This window comes from Mus musculus, chromosome 12 (assembly GCF_000001635.26).
Source record: "Mus musculus strain C57BL/6J chromosome 12, GRCm38.p6 C57BL/6J".
In the NCBI taxonomy this organism is placed as follows: Eukaryota; Metazoa; Chordata; class Mammalia; order Rodentia; family Muridae; genus Mus; species Mus musculus.
The window spans coordinates 71,712,708-71,718,860 of record NC_000078.6 but is presented as its reverse complement, the minus strand read 5'-3'; the positions used below and the strand labels follow the sequence as shown (position 1 = coordinate 71,718,860).

General features: G+C 42.7%; 1 long non-coding RNA gene across 7 annotated transcripts in view; it reads right to left on the bottom strand.

Moving 5' to 3' along the window:
* Nucleotides 1-271: 271 nt before the first annotated feature.
* Nucleotides 272-6,153, bottom strand: part of 9630002D21Rik — a 140,659-nt gene continuing 134,777 nt past the window's right edge. For 6 of the 7 annotated variants that reach the window (XR_872810.1, XR_872808.1, XR_872813.1 and 3 more), the window contains one exon: nucleotides 272-2,145. This is a non-coding gene — a long non-coding RNA (RIKEN cDNA 9630002D21 gene). The remainder of the gene's footprint in view (nucleotides 2,146-6,153) is intronic. The other variant, XR_872811.1, reaches the window with a different exon arrangement.

The following is a 6,153-nucleotide window of genomic DNA, read 5'->3' as shown; positions in this document are numbered from 1 at the left end:
AGGTGTTGCGGCCAGCCCGCAGCTCGCAACCAACGGTTCAACTGAGATGGCAACTCGGGCTGAAAGAGAAGAACTAGACGGGCGGAAGAAAGAACGAAGCCAAGTCAAAAGTCACTCTGATCAAAGCTCAATTTTTACTGTTGCAACACTCAGTTATGAAGGAAGGGGGAGGGGACCTGATTCCCGCCAAATAATCTCGGAGTCCAGTAGCAGGGTGAGCACGTGATGGCTTCGGAAAAGCAAGGCGGCAGGTTCCAGCAGTGGGTGTGGCAGAACGAATGAGCAGGAAGCTCCACCCCAGAGCAAGCAGGTTTCAGGCTGGGGGAGGGGAGACTACAATGAGGTACTATAGAGAACAGCCAAGACCAGGTTACTTCTAATATTGCTTTATTAATCTAGCCATCTCCACCCCCACATCCTATACAGCGGCATTCATTCTCCGTGGACAAATTCTCTGCTATCCTTTTTTCTGTTGTAGCATTAACCTCTCCCATGATACTAAAGTGGACACGCACTTAAGTTGCAGCACATGCTCACGTGCACACACGTCTCCACGCACGCACTAGTTAAATAAATAATAAATGAATAATAAATGAATGAATGCTGAGCTAGTATATTACATAGTGAAAACATGGATTGTACCATTAAATGCGTTTGGTTAATAAATAATTAAAAGCAATTGGTTAATAAAACATAGAGTTATGAACGGAACCTTCAGCTCTTAGAAAGGAAACACACATATTTCCTCTTGTAACTGGAGGTATCAGAATGTCCCTGGGCTGAAGATGATCGGCTTACCAATTGGTATCCTCGACTTCTTGCTGCGTTGTTTCAGACAGACAGCTGGACTCACGATTAAGGGTGGGAGGGAGTAGATAATGGAACAGAACATTCTAGCTTCAGACATAGTGAAGACAAGACAGATGGGCACACTTCAAGTATGAGATGTGACTAAATGCTTGAAGACTGAGATATGAAATAGTGGGTCAGCTACAGGAAGAGGTGCTTCAGCTGAAAAACCCAGGAAATAACTGTTAGAGAGTGGAAGGAGCCACCACACAAGCTGTGGGTGGAGGGTTTGTATAAAGGGTGAAGGTCACTTTAGTGGACAACATCCCCATGCTCTCTGGAGACTATTGACCCCTCCCTCCATCCCTCTGTCCTTCCCTTCCTCCACTTCCCCTCTTTTCTCCTGCCTTGAGCCTTTCCTTTAATTTCTTTTTAGGAATAAATTAAGATTTATATGTTTCTATTCTTCTTGGGACCTGGGCTTCTCATCTTCAGTGCTAGCAGTGATCTTCATCTACATAGAGACAGATGCACAAGGAATTCATCAGCTTAAACATCATTGTTGGCTATGTGACAGATAAGTCTATTCAGAGAAGAAACTTAGCACCAAAAGCCACAGAGCCAGCAGTATTTTATTTCATTAAAATTGTTATTACACTTATGTATTTATGTATTTAACTACTGTGTATGAAGACATGTGGGCATTGTGTAAAGACATGTGTGCCTGTGCACACATGTGCTGCTATTGTCTCTGTGAAGATTTGTGCCTGTGCACACATGTGCTGTTATTGTGTGCATGCAGAAGTTGGAGGGAAACTTGTGGGAGTCAACTTTTTCCTTCTACCATGTGGGTCCCAGGAACTGAACTTAGGACACCAGGCTTGGTGGTTATGGCCTTTATCAAAGATCATCTCACCAGCCCAAACAATCTCTTAAATACAAATATAACTATAAATACTGCAGTAATTTATTGGCATAGGGTGGAGGCTGAAAATACTGTGAACATCCCAGATTCCAACTCATGGAAAATCTGAATTAATAATGAATCACAAGTATGATCTTTCTTTTCATTAAATATGATAATCATTTTAGAAGTACCTCCTGCTAATTTTCAGTTGGCTTTAATAGGTGGCAGTGACTAGAGTCTAAATGTGAACCTTTTTGTGGGTGTATGCAGGTGCGTTTAGTGTGTAAGGGGAGAGAGATCAGAAGGAAAAGCCACCCATTGTACTTACATGTGATTTCATCTGGGCACTTTCATGTAAGTTCTTCTAGAAATTACCCGCTAATTTCTGTCCTCTTCTTAGCAGTCTGCTGTATCTGTGGTCTTTCTTGGGGTACGCTTCTGTTGTGTTGCTTCCAAAAGTTAAAAAAAAAAAAACCCAAAACGTAAGAATGATCATTTTCCAAATGTTCTATCGGGAAGGAAATTTCACTCAGGAAATTTTTTCATGGTTTGGTGGAGCTTGGCCTTGGTGTGAGCCTCCATGAGTGTTAATGGCTACTGTAAGGCTTGTTTGTGTAATAATGTTCATATTTTCTGGAATCAGCAATAGCAGTGGAGGACTCTTCTGTCAACATGATAGTTAGAAACAGCAGGAGGCCAGGAGTCAAGGGTGTGGCTGTGTCAAGATGGTAAACACTGAGACCTTCAGACTATGGGAAAGAGCTCTAAATACATGAGTTTGAAATATACATAATTTCTCAACTATGCAAAAATAGGGCTGTGATATGAATTATATGAGAGGCTTCAAGAATCTAAAGGAACAAAAGCAGCTGTGCTGTGAGCCAACTTGTTAGAAAATTACTGAGGAAAGAGATAAAGAGATTTAGGGAGTGGTGATTGAAAGAGATCCCACTCAGCCGAGTTTTTTGTTTATGCTTACAAAGGCAGATGGCTTCCTAAGTTCAGGGTCAGCCTAAAACAGAGCAAGGTTAGGTCCAGGTGGGGTAGAAGTCGTAATTTCAGGGCAGGGTTCCAACCATCCTATCATCTGTGCTTAACAGGCAGGTGGATCTCTGAATTCTTTGGCAATGTTAAAAGAACATGTATATTTGCTGTCTTCTAAGAAGCAAAGGGCGGGGGTCACGGGATGCTGATTCATAAGATAACCAAAAGGAAACCTGAAGTAAATGACCGAATTGATACATAAATAATAAAAACTGGGCTTTGATCTGCATGAGATGAGCTAGGCGGAAGCAGGAGCAGTTCTTTTTATAGAATTTTCTCTAGAGAGAGCTGAGCTATCTGGAGATATCTGGAGAGCAAAAACAGCTCTACAAGGATTTTTTTCCTAACAGGATTTCTGACTTGGTCGGAAGATCCAATCATTATTTATAGCAGCTTCTCTGACTCTGGCCAGAAAACCTGTGAGCTATCCAGATAGCTTTGACAATTTTTACTAGCAGGGAGAGCTGTCTCAACCAGAGAGGTTTTGCAATAGAGAAAAAAAAAAGCTGTCTAAAGCAGAGCAGAACATACACACACACATACACACACATGCACACACACATAATACACATAATACACATAATACACACACATACACACACATACACATACATACACACACACACATACACATGCACATACACACAGATACACACACAGAGCAAGAGAGAGAGAGAGAGAGAGAGAGAGAGAGAGAGAGAGAGAGAGGGAGAGAGAAAGAAATAGAGAGAGAAAGCGCACAGGCTGGAAAGCCATCTCAGCAGAACCTAGGCCGCCAGCTTGGACCCATGATTTGACTTCAAGTTATTCTTTTCACCGCTCCCAGACACCCCTTTTCTCAGAACCCCTCTCCACGTCTAGGCTGGTCCTTGGCAGTTTGGGTTATTCTACATGAACTATTGAACAGTGACTCAAGCTCATTTTATATCATTTTACTAATATGGAGCACAAGCATGCAAAGGAAACACCCCTACATTAGCCTGCCGTGGAATCACAGCCATAGCCATTCGGAAGCTTGGTTATTTTTATTTTCTTTGTTTTGAAATGCAATAAATAATTAAAACCACAAAATCTCAAACATCTTCATCAAACCTTTCTTTTTCTTTTTTTTTCAAAACCTCCCATGTTGTTATATTTGATGTATTAGTTTTAAATAATTTATGAGATTCCATAAAGAAATGGTCTCTAGAGCCCACTGTGGGGTGATTCAGGGCTGAGGGAGCACGTGGAGGTGGGCTGCTTAGCCTCCCCGGCGCCTCCCTCCTGGATCTGCTTTGCTACATCCATCCCTCATATTGCACAGTCACCCGGTTCATTCTCCCAAGCTAACTATTCTGTTCCTAACAGAAGTGCATGTGGGCTTTCACGGCTCCCTCATGATTTCGTGACTCCCTGCTGTTCACTTGATTCTGTCAGCTTTAAACATTGTCACATATGTGCTATGCATTAATGACACTGAACTGTAGTTTTGCTCTGCTAGGATACTAGGAACGAAGGTTATATTTCTGGCCATCCTCTTACTTAAAGAAATGCTATATTAATGTGTTCCTCAGGCAGTATTTGAGCTCCTGGGCTTATGTTATGCAATCTTCCTGCCTTTACCTCAGCATCTGGGAATACTATAGGCAAGTGACAAGGTACTTGGCCTTCCTTCCTTTCCTTCCTTTCCCTTTCTTCCTTCCTTCCTTCCTTCCTTCCTTCCTTCCTTCCTTCCTTCCTCCCTCCCTCCCTCCCTTCCCTCCCTCCCTCCCTCCCTTCTCCCTTCCTTTCTCCCTCCCTCCCTCCCTCCCTTATTCCTTCCTTCCTTCCTTCCTTCCTTCCTTCCTTCCTTCCTTCCTTCCTTCCTTCCTTCCTTCCTTCCTTCCTTCCTTTCTCCCTCCCTCCCTCCCTCCCTCCCTTCCTTCATTCCGCAGAGAATCATGTAGCCCAGGTTGGCCTCCAACTTGCTATGATGCCAAAGACAGTCTTAAACACCTCATCCTCCATGTACCATGTTCCTGGAGATCAAACCCAGGGCTCCAAATCCTTCAGCAGGGATGTGTAGAAGGATGGGGATCGGGTTAGTTGGCCTAGAAGGTTTTCAGTATTTCACTGTTCTCTTCCACCGTCCTGCAGGCTTTGGAGAAGTGAAGCTGCAAACAGAATCATTCCAGAAGTGTCACCTCTGACCTCTGACCTTGCATTCTCCATTTTCCCGTTTTGACTCTCAAGTTCCTCAGTAGATGTCAACCTCGTTCTTTGTGTCCTCCTTAAGATTTAAAGCAATTATGATTTCCTAACTCATTGCCTGTTTAGGAACATGGATTTAAAATGCACACATGTGTTAATTTATAAAAATCTCCTGTTTAAAAAAAGATTATGATTTTTCATAGTAGATATAATTTTAAACTTTTCCAACTTGAGATGTGCTTTGAGTCCTAATGTATGGTTAGTCTATAGAGTGCTCCATATGGGTATCTCCTGGTGATGTTCTAGTCTATTAGGACTATTTGGTCAACATGTGATTCAAGTCCAATACTTCTTTATTGATTGATTTGGCTAGTTTGACTGTCCATCACCAAAAGAGGGACCACAAAGCTCCTTGCTGTTTCTGGCGTTGTTTTCTTCCTTACTTATTCTTTTATTATATCCTCAAGCAGTACTCCAGTATTGATCGTATTCATAACTGTTACATCCTCTTGATGAGCTGGCCCCTTTATCATTGAGTAATAGTCTTTGTCTTTATCATAGCTTTTTACTCTGAGACTAGTTTATTAGACACAAACATAGCCACCTGATCTCTTTTAATCAACATTAGCCTGAAATATCTTTTGTTCCCTTCAGCCCCTAGTAAGTGGCTTACCTTACCCTTAAGAAGAAGGCCTTTAAATGTGGGTATCTCAGGTAAAACTGAGACTGTACTGAGTACAGGCTCAGAGTGGGAGTGCTGAGTTCTTCACTACAACCGCTCTCTGATAATTCACTGGCTGGATCCCATGACCAGTTGGGGGAAGGATGGCTTCCCCTAATGAGGCTGCCAGTCAAAGCCTTATGGTTGCCTATTGTCAGGGCTGAAAGATCACACACATTTTGGCCTGGAGCTGGACTTCTACCCTACTAATGTTAGGGCTTCCTTTGTTTTCTCCCATCCCTGTGTGTCTTCATCTGTGTCCTCAGACAGTCAGGTCAGATTGACCTGAGGGCGAGACACTGTAGAGCTTGCAGACCTATGAAGGGCTCATTCTTCTTGGGCATCCATTTATTGCACCTTCTTTGTCCCATACAAACCTCAATAGTGTTGTAAAGAAATATAGTGTGTATGTTTTCCCTTTTATCTTTGGCACTGCTGCAGGAGCAAAGGACTTTCATATCCTGAAGAAGGAATAAGCGCCACACAGGAATTTGTTCAGGATGGGCTCTGATGTCCCCTCGGG